Raw genomic sequence first — 18,672 nt, 5'->3', positions numbered from 1 at the left:
ACAACAATTAACCTACTTTACAAGTTCTTCAAAGATATTATACATTATTTAACAATTATATGATGAAAAATCAGACCTTTAAAAATATTTCAAAACCTCACATCCATAGTGTGCATTGGCAAGACACTTCAAAGCTAACTAGACCCAATGTGATTTTAAGACCAACCAATTGTGGTCATTGGTGTCACAAAGGGGGACATAGAAAGTATATCTTGAGGCAATTCATTTATCAGTAGAGTCTGGCACTTTTCCTTGTAAGATTTAACAGTCTATTTGCTCAGGTAGGGTCTACGTGTTTTTTTCCTAAGATTTGTATAGAAAATTAATCATTTTTAGATAAAACCTTGCATGTTCATATTAACATATTTCATCTTTATTTGCTCTAAAGAATTAATTATTTTCAAAGAATTACAATCACCATCATCATCATGGTCATTAATTACTACCAATATCAGTGAATACATACTGAGTATGGGGCACTAGATTTCATATGAATTTACATAACTCAGAGGAGCATTTCTCATCATGAAATTTTTTAACCCAGAAGAATTAAATTATGGTTCTTTCAGATAATTCATAATTCTGCTTCTTCTTTTTCCTGATCTTTCTTCAGCCACAGTGATTCTTTATTCTTATACATTTTTATTTGACATTTTACGTCTTTTAGACTAACAAGGTTAAAGGAAATTTTAAAGCAGTTGGTTTCTAAAGGATATATCACAGTGCCTTCAAGGAACCTGAAAATAGGAGAAATAAAATTGCCTTTGGAAGTTAAACCTCAAAATCAGCACACAACGGCTCAAAGAGAGATTTCCAGGCCAGTAAGACTTGACTAAGTGGATTGGATGGTATTGTCTACTAGCTTCATTCTTTCCTCATCTGTTTCCTCACCACACTGAGGAAACAGATGAGGAAACACCACTACCCCAGCTAAGCTATCTTTTCCACCATTCCACTGAATCCTTTCTTGCTAAAGTCACAAATATCCTCCATGTTGCCAAATCCAATGGTCTTTAGATTTAGAGAATGAACACTCCTCCTCAGAAGACTTTTCAAATAACTGGTTCTCCCACCATCTTGAAACATTTTTTTATTTTGGTTTCAGGAACATGTGCCACTGGTTTTTCTGTTTCATTGGTTGCTTTTCCTTCTCTCCTTTGCTAGATTCTCCTTATTTCTGCTTCCAAATGGGAGTTGCCTCAGGCTTCAGTCTTGAAGTCCTTTCTCTTTTCTATCTGTAACCACCATCCTGAGGAATTGAATTCAATCCGGTGGCTTTAACAACCACCTACATGCCGATGACTTCAGTTCTAATTTATTACCTATTGATTTTAGACTATCAACTATTTATCCAACTGCCTACTCAAAATCTGCCTTCTGACTTCCGATAGGTACACTAAACTCATCATATCCAAAAGCAAAATCTTGATTGCCTTCTCCTATCCAAATATGGATCTTCATTCATCTATTGATCAGATCTCAAGCTTTGAGTATATCCTTCTAAACACATTCCAAATCCTGCTGTTTCTTACCTTTTTTTGCCATTTTCTGCCCTGCTCCAAGTTACCATCATCTCTTACCTGACCCTGCAATATATACCTATCCTGCTTCCCCATTGGCACTGTGCCCTCCTTAGTCAATTCTCCATGTTCCAGCTGGAGTGCTCCTTTTAAAATACAAATCTGAGCACAATACTCTTCTGTTAAAAATCCTTTAATAGCTTTTATTACATTAGGAGAAGATCCAAAATTCCTTATCATGTCCTAAAACTTAGAGGACTCTTAGTAATCTGGTCCCTGACTGCCTTTCCCAGATCATCCTAACATTCTCTTCTTCACCCTTTGAACTCCAATAATATTGGTCTACTATCTGTTTCTCAAACATATCGAGAATGTTTCCACTGCAGGGCTTTCCCCCTGTCTGAACACTTGTCTCATGTCCACTTGGCTTGTTTTCTTACTTATTCAAGTTCCTGTTCAAATATCACTGACTCAAATAGTTCTTAACTGACCACTCAATTTAAAGCAGCATCTCTTAAACCTCTGGTTTTTTCCTGCTTAATTTTTCCTTCATAGCACTTACTACTAACTGTTTTTATATGATTGATCTATAGATTTACATGTTTTTTATTGCCTTTATCTCTTTCTCCCATTTGGAACATAAGATTTATGAGGACAGAGATTTTATATGAAGCCCTTAGATTCACCATACCATTGGGGCACCTGGGTGGCTCAGTAGGTTAAGCATCCAACTCTTGGTTTCAGCTCAGGTCATGATATCAGGGTTGTGGAATCAAGACCAATGTTGGGATCCGACCTCAGCAAGGAGTCTGCTTGAGTGTTTTTCCTTCTACTCCTCCCCCTAAATCTGTTCTCTCTCTCTTTCTGTCTATAAAATAAATAAATCTTAAAAAAAAGAATCATCATAGAGTTGTACTATGAGCACCTAAGCATTCAGTAAGTGTTTGTTAATGTTAGAATAGATTAATATTTTGACATTTTGATTTTCCCTCTAGTCCTTTAAAATGTAGTTAATTTGAGTTCACTCTTCAGGAATGGTTTTCTGTTTACTGTGCTGGGAAAATCAGGTTCCTGACCTTATAAGGGAGACTTGACACAGCTGTAAATTTATGAAGGTAGTGGATGGGAGCTTCTCAGAAAACCACCTTATTTTGGTAACCTACACTTTATTTTGTATATTTGTACATGTATTCATGAAAAACTTCATTAGCTTTTTTCTCATATAAAAAAAGAGGGTGCTGGAAGGTATGAATGAGTTCACTAGGCCCTGAGTCAGATAGGATTCCACTGATAGCATGGTGGTGGTGAAGATCAGAGTTCTAGAGTGAGACTGACAGGGTGAGTTCTCTACCACTCAGCAGCCATGATTTTTGGGACAAAATATTTATTCTCTGCATTTCTTGTTTTCCTCATTAGTAAAATAAAAGAAAGAGGAGTATTTACATCATAGGATTATTGTTAGTCCATACATAAAACTTAGAATAATATCTACTACATGGTAAGCACTCTAATATTTGCAATAATTATTATAATTATTCTCTCATTTCTGTCTGTTTTTCAAAGATCAAACCAACTATTGGAGTTACTATCACAGAAATGGAGTCAAGAAAAAAAGTGAAAAGCTCTTTTGAGTTCTGTTTTCATCATTGACTCTGAGTTACTCCTTTAATTTGGGAGAAATGTTAAGTGGAAGCGAGGCTTGCCATCTGTCTAGGTCCCAGCAGATGGGTGGAGGGTAACCGGAAGATTACAAAACACTGCAAATATCAAATGGCAGGAATGATGCTAAAAGTAATTCCTTCTAATTTTACAGCCATACTGTGACCAATGGCTCCACCAAAACTCAGTTGACGTTTAACTCTTGAATCCTGGAGTTAACGAGGGAGTCACCACCGCAGTGATGGTCTCACAGCTGTGCAGCCTAGGTTCCATACTGAAACCCAGACTAACACCAGGAAATAGAAGATGGCAGAGGGGCATAAAAAAAAAAAAAAAAAGTAAAAGCATTCAGTGCAAAATGTCTGTCTTCCCTCTGTTCAAGTCCTGCTTCATCATATACTAACTTTGTTGAAGAACTATTTAAAACAAAACGAGACACAAAACCATAAGAACAACATTTATTGCACGCTTACCACATACCTTGCACCTTCCAAAGTGTTTTACAGGTATCAATTCATTTAATGCTCACAGTTACTCCATGAAAGAGGTGTTTTTATCATCCCAATTTTACAGGAAAAATGGAGATAGTCCCAAGGGGTTCAGGAATATACCCACAGTCATAAGGTTGGAAGTGATGGAGCTGGGAATCCAGTGTGGGTAATGGATTCTGGAGCTGGGAATCCAGTGTGGGTAATGGGCTCCCGAGATCAGAATCTGAAGCACACCACTGCGTTGCATTATGTGCAAAACCGTGTGTGCGTACAAATGTTAGGCACGTTTTGGTGATCACTGCTGTACTTAGTATCCTAAAGAAACCCCCGATACATATGGAAACCTGTCCATTTCTCCTTTACAAGCTTTTTGGGGATGAGGACAAGGTACCGGACCACACAGGGGAGACCCCAATAAGCCTTATCAAGCTCCCCATGTAACTGTGTCACTGAGTCAGATGGACTCGCATCAATTCCACTGGCTCACTCCTCCCACTGCCTTGCTTTAGACAGTTACCTGACTTCTGGAACAACACAGTGTGTTCTCCCCCCCCCCCCCCCCCAGCAAAGTTGTAGGAAGGCCCATTGTCTGTTTTCTTCAGCAGCAGGTGGAGCACTCCAGGAACTAAGAATGGAACAGCTTCTCCTCTCTGACTCTTTGCCCTGAGTGTGCATTTTAATAGGTACTTTTTGAAGTTAGGTTGCAACTGCCAAAGAGAAACACCATGACAGGAGGCCAGAGAATATCACCACAGGCAAATGCTTGCCTAAGAGATACCTCTGCTCTGTGCTTAGACTGCTCTCCTTTCAGACTGATCTGGAAGTGGGATGGGAGGGGTCCCTGGTGTCCTCTGTCCTCCTTCAGCTTGAAGAGGCATCTTCTTTGACTCAGTGTCTGTGGCGAGGCAGAGGGAACCAGAGTCCAGGGTAGACACATAATTGCTGGGAGAGACATAAATTAAGGATGTTTTGTCTAAGCTTCTTTCCAACCTTAAATTCATGACACAAACATTTTTTGATGCTTTGAAAATGGAGTTAAAAAAAAAAAAGAAAAGAAAAAAAAACCAAAATTGAGTTAAGACCACTCTCCTCCAGCTCACTTTGGCCCTTGGGTTCGTGTTGAGGGGGAGCCCACGATATGGAGGCAGGAGGATTCTGCTTTTACTCACGAGCTCTGATTGTTGGCACATTACTTTTCTTCTGGTTCGCAAAATGGGTGTATGACACATTCTGGATTGTGAAGATGCTACGTATGACACAGGATATATAAAGTCACTCAGTAGTGGTAGCTCTTATTATTAATTATAATGCTCAAGAGGTCTTAGGAACCCTGTATTCTATTCAATCCAGGCAGACATACCTTAAATTATGTTTGGACCCATATTTCCAAAAAGTTAATAGACTTCCTAGAAAATGGCTCTCCTTTTGATAGATAAGATTTATCAACTTTGCAGAGACATATAAGAAGTACCACAGCAGCAGAAACCCTTCCAAAATAGGGCAAACTCCTAACATCAAGTAGAATGTGCTTACATCCCATTAAGAACCCTGTACACCAATGTGTCTTGGGAGTCACTTCTCCGTGCGGGATTTTCTTCATCCGTAAAATGAGGGTGTCAGCTCATCTCTGAATTCCCTTCCAGCTCAAACCTCCTCTAGTTTACAGGCGAGAGGTGACATAATTCAGAAACTCTGAGTTTAGGAACTGTGTATTTTAATTATAAAATTGCTCACTAAGAAGCAAGTTACTTTCTATTATCTATTCTCAGAGGTAGGAAGTCTGTAAGTCTCCAGAACTGAGTATTATTATCTTTACCAATCTTTGTTGTACGACAGAAGTACACATTATCTGCTAATTTGAGGAATTAATTGGACTGCTAGACACCCATAGACAGAAAAAAAAATCACTGAAGCTAGGAACAAGAGGCTGGCTTCAGAAACACAGTATATGACCATTCCCTATGGCTCATTCATTTCTGTTTTAAGACACAACCACTTAACATATACATTTATTCCTTGGGAAAAAAATTTCACACTGTTTGGGCATAATCTGTATATCAAGTGGCAATAAACATTTTCCACCCACACAGGTTGAACAGTGGCGACATCATCATTCATACTATGACAAGCCTTGCATTTAGAAAGCCAGAGAAATATTAGTAATCTACTCTAACAATTTGAATATGGTACTTTATAAATACAACTTTTAACACAATATAGTATAAGTAAAAAATAGGAACGACAATAATAGTGCTCTCTGAGTTCTTTGAGGGCGGGACTTCTTATTCTTTATTTCCCCAGCACCTGCCACAGGCAAGAGGATATTTAAATATTGAAAAGAATATTTAATATTGGGGCCAGGGATATTTGAATTGAATTTATTTCTTGAATTAGTAGATCACATTCTCGAGTGTCTTATGCTGTATGTTATATCCCCATGTCTTATTTACTTTATAACAGGAAGATTATACCTCTTAATCTCCTCTACTTATTTATCCATTCCCTCCCTTTCCCCTCTGGCAATCATCAATTTGTTCCCTACAGTTATGAATCTATTTCTATTCTCCTTTGCTTGTTTGTTTTGCTTTATAGAATCCACATATCAGTGAAATCATACAGTATTTGTCTTTCTCTGATTGACTTACTTCAATTAGCATTATACCCTCAAGGCCATGTTGTCACAAATGACAAGATTTCATTCTTTCTGATGGCTTAGTAATATTCCATTGTATATACACACCGCATCTTCTTTATCCTTTCAACTATCAATGGATATTTGGGCTGCGTCCATGTCTTGGCTACTAACACTGTGATGAACATGGGGGTGCATATGTCTTTCCGAATTAGTGTTTTGTTTCTCTTTGGATAAAAACCTAGAAGTAGAATTGCTGGATCATGTGAGTTCTACTCTTAACTTTTTTGTGTGCTTCTTTTTTTTTTTTTTAATTGGAGTTCAATTTGCCAACATATAGCATAACACCCAGTGCCCATCCTGCCAAGTGCCCCCCTCAGTGCCCGTCACCCAGTCACCCCCACCCCCGCCCACCTCCCCTTCCACCACCCCTAGTCCGTTTCCCAGAGTTACGAGTCTCTCATGTTCTGTCTCCCTCTCTGATATTTCCCACTCCTTTTCTCTCCTTTTAATTTTTTAAGGAGCTCCCTTATTGTTTTCCAGAATGGCTGCACTAATGTACCTTCCCGTCAACAGTGCATGAGATATGACATTCTCTGCTGTAAAATCAGGAACTACTGCTTGTCATTTCACCAAATCTAGACAAGCTACCATATCCCCCTTTGGCCTGATAAAATACGAAATTCAGAATTCTCACAGGAAATTAAAAATGCTGACTGCTCCTCCTGCCAAGGGCAGACTCCGCCGCGTGCCCCGCACCGGTGCGTCCCTGAGCACGCGCTCAGCCAGACCCACTGCGAGAAAGACGTCGGGGCAAGGTCCCCGCGCAGAGCTGAATGATTCGTGTACAAACGCCCTCTCTGATTCAGCACAAGGGGGGAAATCATCCTCTCGTTCCCAGAAGCCTGCAGAGCCAGCCTCATTTGGCAGGGACTGTGGGGGCTCCCAGCTTCCGGGCACGGCGTTTGGCTGCACGCTGAATGCCTGGTGATGACCACATCGGTGCGGAACCGCGCTGTGCAGCGGAGCTGACGACTCCTGGAGGTCCTGCGGGCAATTAGAGATTCATTACAATCCCATAGTTTGTATCATGGCTCGGGGTCGACACAGGGTCACTGCACATGGCAAACTTAGGGAGCTGTGTCTGGAAGGATGACGCCAGCTAGGAGAGGCTGGGAGAGCAAAGCGGACGTGGATGAGGAGCCAGGAGGGCTGGGGTGCAGATACACAGCCAGGGACTGGCGACAGCCCGGATGTGGGGCAGTGGGCCCCGCGGACTCTGGGGAAGGGAGCAAAACACAGGCAGCTGAACTGGCTTCCCCACCGCCATCCCTGCCATCTCCAATTAACCTTCTAAGCCAAGGGTTCCCAGAGACTGGCATGTCAAGGGCCAATCCAATTTCAAAAAATAATTGGGGCCTGACATAGGGTAGCCAACTTTTTATTTTGCAGAGTAAGGACATTGAAAACAAACAAAACAGTTGCCATCCACCATCACCATCACTTCACAAGAGAAAGGGGATTTTTACACTAAATAATGTAGGAAGGACATAATCTCAGGATAAATGACAGTCACGTAAATTTAATTAATTTAGCTCACCAAGTTGTGGTTATTTTTCTCATTACCATGAAGACTTATGAAAACTCTCTTGCAGACTGGCTTTAGGTTTTCCTCTAGATTTTCCACAAGGGCAAGACCCAGAGAATGGTTTTGTAAAGAATATTCAGGAGGAGAAAAATAACACTACAGACTTCATGAACTTTTTATGAAGAAAAACTATGAAGATTTCTTTATTAAAAACTTTATAAAGAAAAATGCCTTCCGTTCCTTCTCTATACATTTTTTCCATTCTCCAGCCAAAAAAAGAAGAAAAGAAGGGTAAAGAAAAGACAAACTTCTCTGTTAAATTATTTCATTAGGATGGAATTTGAAGTTCTGGTATAAAAATGTTTCAGTGGATTTAAATGGAATTTTTGACTCTGTATTCATTCCTTCCAAATGATATAACAATGATAATGTGTATCTGTAGAACTCTTTCATTTGTAAAGGACTTTCACATTTATAATATTATTTGATTCTCCAAATCCTATAAGTAGTAATTATTATATTACCCATTCTACAGATGAGGAAACTGAGGGTTAAAATTGCCCAAGGTAACACGTTTGATAAACCATGGAGGTAGGGTTTAAACTCTCGCCCTCTGGTTCCAAATTCTGTGCTTTCTCTACTCCATGCAAAAGAAGGCCATACCTTGACATTTTGCCATGCTCAGTCTATTGTATTCTCCAGAACAAGATTATTACACTTGGGGTAAATTTTATAAAGAACCAGAAATTCAACCAGAGTACACCCAAAATGAAAAGCTATGTTCTCGGTCCCAAGACACTCTAATTACAAAGAGTGAGTCATCTCAAACCTGCTATATTTAAAGCCACATTTCATTAATTTGAGTGGACTGCCTGCCGGATGGGACCACACAAAAAAAGAAAGGCAGAATGCATCTAGTTAACAACACAAACCCAAAAAGTGTCAGTGCCTCACTATAGCTGATTTCATGTTTGTACTTTAGGTTTGTTTCCTCCTTTAAAGACATGTTCGTGTCACTTTCTGCCCCATCAAATTGACTGATTTAACATGAAGCTAAATTTGTTCACATTCAGAGCTGGGAAATGACTCCTTGCTCTATTGCATCCTTGTTCTCCAAAGGTGGTAGGTAAGAGGCTGCTGGGCAAGGCGACTGTGGTTTGGGTGAAAGACAGGGGGGACATGTACCTTGTGTGTGACAGGTTGACTAAGGTAGTACGTGTAACATTGCATCCCACAGGGATGCAGGCCCTCGCTGAGCACGAGGGATGGCCTCCCTCTAGCCACGTTAGAATCTCCCAGTCGGCTCTGTCCACATATTCAGCTAACTGGAGTTGAAGTGCTGCTCCAATGCTGGGCCTACCCTCAGCTTTCTATTCCCTCCAGTCCTAATGCAAAGCAATATCCAGAACCGGAAGAAAAGGAGGAATTCATGTTTTAAGGAAAGAAAGGCTTTGAGCTTAGAAATTAAAATCAGAGAGTCTTGTGACCATGCAGGGCTTTGTGATTTGCTTCTACAAAACAGGTAAACCAGACTTCTAGTTAGGTGGGTACTAATGACTTTTTGAATTTTAAGATTCTTTGAAAATGAGGGGAATGGGGCAACTTACAGGTTTTACACCCTAACATGTGTGCCTCATTTGCCTGATTAATGGAGCCAAGATACTAGCTAATTAGCTTCTAACCCTAAGATTAAAAATTTTTTCATATAAATTCAAATAAGGCCTACATCTGAGTTAATGGAATTGCACCATGATAATTCCTTACCTTTGAGACTATACCATGGTTATGCACGAGATAATCACTGGTGACATTTGGATAAAGGTTATATAGAAAGTGTATTATTTTTGCAACCTCTTCAGAGTCTTAAACTATTTCAGAATCATAGTTACTTAAAAAAAACCCCAAACCCTTTAGTATATAGCTCTCTGTTGGAAAGCTAAGAAGTCTCCAAGAAGTAAATAACATTAGTGGAAAGGTAATATACCATGTATTCATATCCACAGAATGCTGAGGGTTTTTTTTTTTTTTAAATCTAGATAGTTCAAAATAATTATCTAAAAAATTTCTTTGCTTGGTACTTCCATGTGTTTCATGAATAGTTGCTTATCCTTTTCATGTGGTTACAGACCAAAGGACCTCCATTTAGAACTGGTAAAGGGAATGTTTCTATTTTTAAAAATTCTATAAAAGAGTTTTAAGGAATTAGTAATAATTAGCACCCATCATGGAAGGCACTCGGCCTATGGGCGGTCATATATATTATCTCCTTTAATCCTCGCACTAACCCTACAAGGCAGGGTTATAGTGAAGAGACTGAGACACACAGAGGTTGAGTGACGTGTGTGAGGCCATCCAGCATCGAGGGCCAGACCCTCCAGAACAAGTTCTCAAAATGTATATACTGCCACCAAGGTTGGTTACCTACAGGACATTGGTGAGAACGGTGTATATTTTCTCATTCATTCAGTGATTTTCTGACATATATTCAATTTTTCTGTACATGTTTATTCTACTGTAAGTTTTATCTCTAAGTCATTCACTGATTGACTGAGTCATTCAACAAACACTTATGGAATGCCCAGAATGTCCAGCGGAAACAGAGCTGCAGAATAATGCACCTGTCCTCACAGAGTTAGACAAGTATTATATAAATATTTTAAAGTAGCAATAAGCCTATGGAAGAACAGTAAAGGGCTGAGGGATGGGAGAGTGCAGTGAGGGTAGGATGGGAGATGAGACTGCTATTTTAGATATAGGGTAGGCGGAGTCTGGAAAAGGCCTCCCTGTGGGGACAGCAGAGGAGCAGAGACCTGATGCAGTGAGTGGCAATGCCATGGGGGAAGGGAGTAGCAAGTGCACAGGCTGTGAGGAGGGAGGAGTGTGGAGACACCCAGTGGGGCTGGAACTCTGTGAGCTGGGAGGGTGGAGCAGGCGTGGGGGAGAGGTAGCCTAGCAAATCACTACAGGATTTTGTAGCCTGTGGTAAAGAATTTGGATTTTATTCTAAGTGTGATAGGAAGCCACCGTAAAAAGACCTGGACAAATTTACATTTGAAAAGAACCATTCTGGCTGCTGCCTGGGGAACTGTGTGTTAGGGAGCTGGGATAGAAGCAAGGGACCTTTGGGGACCAGTCAAGGGATCCTGGTAGCTTAGACGAAGGTAAGAGTTTCCTTCCATCCTGGCTCTACAGTCTATGGCTTTCTGACAATAAACTGTAATATTGAATGTCTTTTGGCTTAACAATGTAGGGATCCCAACCTGCCAAAGCTGTGGGCACAGAACAAATAACACATTTTGTATTCCAAGTGTCTCTGGGAAAGGAAGAAAAACATGACAGGCAACAGGGAACAAAGGGTGTGTGTGTTTTGCCATTGTCTCTAAAAGTAGATAATGTGCATTTAGTGCCCTCCCCCTTTCAACTCATCTTAGTGCTTATTTCTGCCCCACTAATTTTTACATAATCACATGTGGCCTTTCTGTGCAACTTCCCTTAAGGAGATGGATCTCTTCTTTCCAAGAATACTAGAAGCTCCTAAGGGCAGTTACTGTGTTGACAGATCTCTTGTATTCAGTGATGAGCACCTTAGTGTAATATAGTAAGTGTGAAGAATGTATACTTTTAGAACAAATTCATCTTTCTGTAATTGCATGCAACTGAAGAGTGATATTGATTTATTAAAGCTGAGGGTCAGAAAATACCTCGGCTTTATTGGATGTCCCCTACCTCTACTGCATCCTTTCCAAAGGATATTCCATTGCACAGGATGTTAAGAGGTGGGCATGGATGTGAAGAGGTGGTCCGGGTTTGTGGTCAGGTAGTTTGGAATGTTAATGAGAGAAGTGAAATTATATCAGTTTCTTCACTGTAGGACTTCACAGGTTTTACTATGCTAATATCTGTTGTGAATATCCGAGGAGTGCCCTAATTTGTAGTCTTTCCCTAACTTATTTAACTGTGTGTGAAATTGTTTTTACAGAGAGCATCTCGTGAGGCTAGAGTAATGAAAACATACACTTTGCAAAAGATTTCAGTGGAAATCATGGTAGATAATAAAGTGGGTAGGCTTTTCTTCTGACTCTGTTATGAAGACCAAAGCCTGTAGCAAAGAACAATTAGCAAAGATTTCCATTGTCTTTTTGAAACTGACCATCAGGAAGACAGTATTTAAACATACTTTCTACCCTAATCTTAGCAAAATGTTGACTCAGTTTATCACCTTGGTGTAAAGTACAGAATTCACTCAATTTACTGTTTTATATCTGAATCTACTGTTAAATAGTCAATTAATTTCTTAGAGCCTAAAAGTATAATTCATTTGCCAATCATTTTATTCAACTATAAAATTTAGCCAAAACCAGTACCAAAGTTTGTTACTGAACATGATTTCTGCAGACCCAGCAGAAATCTTCTATCCCAGCTCCCTAACACTGCAGTGCTGTTGCAGTCTACAGTACTTTATTTTCACTGTCTCACCTGGAAATACTGACTCTAACCCAGTTCTGCATGCCTTCCATAATGATGAAACCAAGAAGCAGCCATAAGCAGACTACAACAGCAAGAAGTGGCTGCAGTGGTCTGGGCAGGCTCTCTTGAAATTAATCCATGAGTATCATTCTGGGCATAGTCAGGCGCCAAGGCCTACAGCAGTTATGAGAATGATCTGGTTAAGGAGTCAAAAGCAACACAAGCATAACATTTAGAGACTGGTAAGATATGATAAACAGAGTGGTACTGACCACATATTGTAACTGAAAGATCCTATTGCATTTCACTGAGAGGTATGGTGCTCACCTCTCTTCCATCAGCATCTGTCAAAACCTGATTGAGAATGGCAACTGAAAAATGGGTGTACCAAAACCACTACATTCTGAAAGACTCAAGAAACCCTATGGAAGCTGGCATTGCTTCCCAAGAAGCCACGAGGCAGACATTTTACATCACAGGGCATCTTCTAGCACAGATACCAGATCTTACTCCCAAAGCAGCCCTTCTACTCAGAGATGAGATCTTTTTTTTTTTTTAAAGCATATTTCTTTTTATTTTATTTTATTTTTTATATTTATTTATGATAGTCACAGAGAGAGAGAGAGAGGCAGAGACACAGGCAGAGGGAGAAGCAGGCTCCATGCACCGGGAGCCCGACGTGGGATTCGATCCCGGGTCTCCAGGATCACGCCCTGGGCCAAAGGCAGGCGCCAAACCGCTGCGCCACCCAGGGATCCCCAGAGATGAGATCTTAAGAATTGTGGCTCATTGTTTATTCAGTTAATTTTTGTGTGTATTATTTGGGAGAATATTAACTGAACTAGATTGCTATGTAACTTTACAGAAGTAGTTTATAATCTATTAATAATGTATTTTAAGTTTTTTTTCCTTCTTTTTTTATTGATTTCTTTGAGAGAGGGAGAGAGAGAGAAGGAGCACTAGCCGGGAGGAGAAGCAGAGGGAGAGGGACAGGGAGAAGTAGAGTCCTTGTGCAGCAGGGAGCCCGATGCAGGGCTCAATCCCAGGGCCCTGGGATCATGACCTGAGCCAAAAGCAAACGCTTAACCGACTGAGCCCCCCCAGGCTCCCTAAGATTTTTTTTCCTTTCAGTTTAAGCACTTTTATACCTCTCAGGCAATGGAATTTATGTGTGGCACAGGTGCTTTCTGAAGAAGGAACAAACAGTTGATATTTGCTCCATTTTAAAAAGAGAGATGCTAAAGGACAGAGACTGTAAAGCTCTTCTGAGATCTATCCTAGGCTTTGTGAGCTTTATAGTCCACTTCACTGTGTTGAATTATCGTACACTTGTTATGTCACCATTTGGCAAGATACAGTGTGTCAACGGTACTACCTCCTTTGAGGTGCCTTTCTGAGTTACCACTGCCTGGGGTGAAGTCCAACAGTCTCAGTGTGGCTGATAAGGCCTCTGCCTCCCACGTCTCCCATGAACTGTCACTTTGACCTGGAAAATCTCTAGCTCCTCATTCCCCTAACTCTCTCCTTGTGACTCCTTCCCTTTCCTCAAGGCCTTCTCTGACACCATTTGCATCCTTTAATTCAATCTCCCATTCCTCACCTACCAAGTATGTGTGTGCACACATGGATAAGTACTTCTTGGCAGTCAGTACTTCTTAGTAATACATTGTTTAACGTGTATCTTCCCACCAGTCCCTAAGTTTCTTAAAGCAGATGCCACAACCCCCTTACTATTGTTGCATCCCTGTAACCTATCACAGTGCAGGAAAATATTTGCTCAATTTAGGAATAAATGAATGAATACTGAGTATCTCTATGATATTTGTGGTGTTCATAAGTTGGGACTTTTCTGATAGCTCTACTACAGCATTTTTCTCTACTGTTGTTAAAAGCTAATACTACTAAAATTTTTTCAAAAAGTTAAACAAAGTTTATAAGAGTCAGTTAGGCTTCCCACAGAGTCCAAGGTCTTAGGCCTGAAAAGAAAGCAGTCTGTAGAAGAATTCTTATAAAAGCCTAAAGTCCTCTGATTAGTAGCAAACATTCTCTGCAAGCTCCTTGAGAAGAGTTGTGTACATTTTAGGTCTTACGGAAGTAGAAATATAAATCGCACATCCTGGACATCTGACGATTTAACATTTGCCATTTCAGTTTGAAAGCCTAAGGTATGTAGCATTTTGCACTTTTTCTGAGGCACAAAATTTAATCAAGTGATGTGTGCATCTGGGTTGTGAAAGTGAACGATTATTGTGTTTTTTAATTCATTATTTAATATAGTAACTCTTAAGAATTAAAAATAAACTTTGCTTTTTTATGTAACAACACCCAATGAATGAGAAATAAACTTAGTGACGATTGAGAAGGGAATAAATTTGTGGTGTGAAGATGTGAACAGAAAAGAATCCACGGGACATCCAGGATCATGTAAAAACATTTCCATTTTCTCTAGTTTTGGGGTTATTAGGGACTGAGGGTATCCCTCATAAATGCCAAGGGTTTCACATACACATTTGGTATTTCAGCACAGTGTAACTGTCATCCCAGAATAGAATTGTTGTCACTGATTATATTATAATACATCAGAACATTTTCCTGTGCTTGAAAAATGTGCTAAAATATATATTAAAATACACTTAAAATACATTGACAACAAACTATTATTCTGTGAAAAACCAGAAAACTTTTTGTACGCTCTGGTAAAATATTGGCCAACTTGACCATCTTAATTTTGTCTTGGCTGGGAGTGAACTAGAATGATTGTTGTGGTGTATCATTGTCCAGTTCTTCTTGGATGGTTAGGTTTTTTTTCCCTCCCTCTCCCCTCTGCCCTCCCCCTCTCCTTGCAAAGCTAGTACTGCTGAATGTTGCTGTGTCATGGGAAAGGACACAGTCTTGCTTTTGGTGATTTAAACGTGGGGCAAGTTTCATTGACATGTCACACAGAACCTCCCACGCTAAGGGCCAATACTTGATTTAATGCTTTCCCGTTGCTGTCTTTAAATTCTTAGTGACTTTATCTTTGAACTTGTATTTTCTAAGTTGGGTCCAAGGGAGCATTGGAGCATAAAATTGAGCAAAGGAAGTACACACAACATGCCTGCCACCATTTCTTGCCTTTTCATTCATGTGTAATAGTCATGACACCATATAAGCACAGAATTCTGGTGACCTATGATGTCACCCTAGGACTTCAGGGAGTCTGAGATTGAATACAGAACTTTCTTCTAATGCAGAATCAAAGCAATGGCATTCTAAGAACCATGAAAGACCAAGGAACCCATCAAATCCTCCTTACTTATGTTACTTCCTTGTATTAACCACCCACGTGTGCTGAAAATAATGACCCAGAAGGAGAGGGGAAGATAGAACAGCCCCTGGTTCAGTCTTTCTTTACTCAAGAGTAAAGCAAAGGTGGAAAGTATTGGTGGAATATGAATGTAAAAGAAATGAAATAAAAACTGTTGAGTTTGTTTTGTGCAACTTTTCCACTCTCCGGTAAGAACAGAAGACACAGGCATGTATGAGCTATGAAAAATGAATTGTGTGATTTCAATGATTCTGCATTTGAGTTAAAAGCTCTTTATAAAACTGGTATTGCACAATATAAGATGAATGGCAAAATTCATGCTAATAATTCGACTTTTTAATTTTGTTTTCTACTTAGCCGTTAAATAGGAGTTAAGAACACCATGACAAGTGGGGGAGACAGCAGACAAAAATTTAAAAAATTGTTTTAATGACTTTAATGGCACATTTTTCTTGCTTTTTTAAACAAGAGGCCCTACGTTTTTATTCTGTGCTGAGTCCTGCAAATGTGCAGCCAGCTCTGGTCACTGGATCTCTGCTGACAGGCACTAGGACTACTGGAGCCTCTGACCCCCTCTCCCTTCCCCAGGCCCTCATCCCTAGACAGAAACCATTGGAAAGGAGCTGAGAGTTGCTCACATTTGTCCAGCTGATGTGGGTGGGGGAAGAAGAGGAGTTCAGGTGAATCCAGGGCAGTAGTTAAAAAATTTCCAAACAGTCTGCTATTTAGCAAGTAATGCTACTAGTCATTACACTGATTCTCTGCATGAAATTGCTGACACCTTGGAAACTGCCTAATGATACAGAAAATTCTATTTTTTCTGTGTGGAATGCCACTGGGCAAGTGGGTATTACTTATAGATGTATAAATATTGTGCATATTAGCATGAAGAGTCACTTACAAGTCAATAAGCTTTCTGAACTGTGGAAGAACAAAAGAGAAAAAAAACACAGAGAAACGAATAATTTCATAGGATTTTGTTTGATTATTTCTTAACCTTGGTAAGACGAACCATTTCTATAAGAGGGTGACTTTAATTTTATTTTGAAGGTAATACAAAGGCAACGTTAAATTAGTTTCGCATTTTACCATATAGCCTTGAAAGAAAAAATATATATTTGCTCTCATTTTAGAATCCTGGGTGGAACAACAGAAGATTTTGAAACATGGCAAAGCGAGTGTTCATTGTTGCCTCCTTAATCCTTCTTTCGCACTTTGTTCTTTGGATCTGCTCCATTCTGATTTGCCTTTAATTCTTTTTTTCATGCAGCTAACCTAGGAGCATGTTTGCAAAGCCATTAATAAGGAGAAGTGTACCACCCACAATTATTGCTCGTTAGCATTAGAGGTCAAGGCATGGCCTTTCACAGCTATAGGCTGATCCCATGGGACAAGTCTTATGTTTCAGATTCCAACTCCAGATGTTAGAAGATTTTCAGTTTTACTTGTTTATTATTCTCATTACCTGTATACACCACCACATTAGTGTGGCTTATGGAAATGCGTATTTGGGGATCTTGTGGTCTCAGAAAATTGGCTCGAATCTATTCTTGTAGCTTGTGGGGGTAAAAAATTGGCCTCTTGGGGCCTCCACTTCTCACTCACAAATTGAGGGGAAGTCCTAACCTATGGAGTTGTCATAAAGATGGGATGAGGTAACATGTACAGTCAGGTATCTGGCACACGAAGTGCTCCCTGACTCTTTTTTCTTCCACTTTTCCTTTCTATATAAAACTTCACATACACCTAAAAGTCAGTTTCTTTTATATTGTTTAAAGAAGATAAAAGTTTTTGCTATATGTAAAAATTTTTAAGTGTGTATAGGTATGTCCACTATGAAAAGTATAATTCCCTCTTCCCACTCTGCTTCCAAACCCCCAGGCCTATTGTCTAAGTAACCGCAGAGCATCTTGCTGCAGATTCTCCTGTGAGAGCCTTGTTTGAGGGTCTATGTAGCTAGATCACACCCCAGTAGTTATAATCACAGATGAGATCGTGCCATACATGCCGACATGTAAGTCATTCTCTGCCTCCCTTCACAGTAGCCTGAGGTTCACAATCCCTAATTTTTTTTAACTGGAATTCCATCTTGTTGATGCCCCACGATTTGTGTTTAATTGACTCTTGATTTGTTTCCAGTTTTTTTGTGATCCCAAGCACTGCATCAGTGAGCATCATTACGGGCATATCTTTACCTATCTGTGTAAGTGCTCAGGTAAGGTACATTCCCAGAAGCATAGTTGATGGGTTGAAAGGCATATTTATTTTTACTTGGGATCTTTTCTACATGTCTCTCTCCAACTCCAGCCCCATCACCGATCTCCTTATCCCTTCTGTCAAAAAAATCTAAATTATTTATAATATTAATCTGATACAATAATAATAATATCTTCCTCTCTCTCCCTTCTTAGCATTGTTGTGAAGAACAAAAAATATCAATTAAAAGCCCAAGTTAACTCTAAAATACTTATATAGAACTTGGAATAATTTAAATTGTAATAAGTCAGGATATGCAGTAGTACATTTTGCCACTTATAATCAAATGAACAGACTTGACCCTTTTAGGAGTTTGAAGAGACTAAAGCATCAGGAGAGGATTTTTGGGAAAGACTCAGGGGTTGTGAAATCATTCCACATGTGGTAGACATCTACTCTACGAGTACTAATCTTAAACTACAAACCCTATCTAGGGTCCTTTTCATTGAAACTACGATGACTTTTTTTTATTTATCTTAATTTTATTTTATTTCTTATCATCTCCATTTTATTTTTTGTTTTTTTTTGTTTTTTTACATTTTGAAATTGAAATTCAATTTGCCAACATATAGTATAACACTCACTGCTCATCCCATCAAGTGCCCTCCTCAGTGCCAGTCACCCAGTTATCCCATCTCCCCCACCCACCTTCCCTTTCAACCCTTTGTTCGTTTGCCAGAATTAGGAGTCTCTCATGGTTTGTCTTTCTCTCTTATTTTTCCCACTCAGTTCCACTCCTTTCCCTTGCAGTC

The 18,672-nt window shown here is 39.7% G+C and overlaps 1 long non-coding RNA gene across 1 annotated transcript in view; it reads left to right on the top strand.

The window, feature by feature from the left end:
• The first annotated feature begins 10,948 nt into the window (after positions 1-10,948).
• Positions 10,949-18,672, top strand: part of LOC140622410 (uncharacterized) — a 64,098-nt gene continuing 56,374 nt past the window's right edge. The window contains exon 1 of the long non-coding RNA XR_012022182.1: positions 10,949-11,051. This is a non-coding gene — a long non-coding RNA (uncharacterized lncRNA). The remainder of the gene's footprint in view (positions 11,052-18,672) is intronic.

This window comes from Canis lupus, chromosome 31 (assembly GCF_048164855.1).
Source record: "Canis lupus baileyi chromosome 31, mCanLup2.hap1, whole genome shotgun sequence".
NCBI lineage: Eukaryota > Metazoa > Chordata > Mammalia > Carnivora > Canidae > Canis > Canis lupus.
This window is presented reverse-complemented; position numbering and strand designations above follow the sequence as displayed.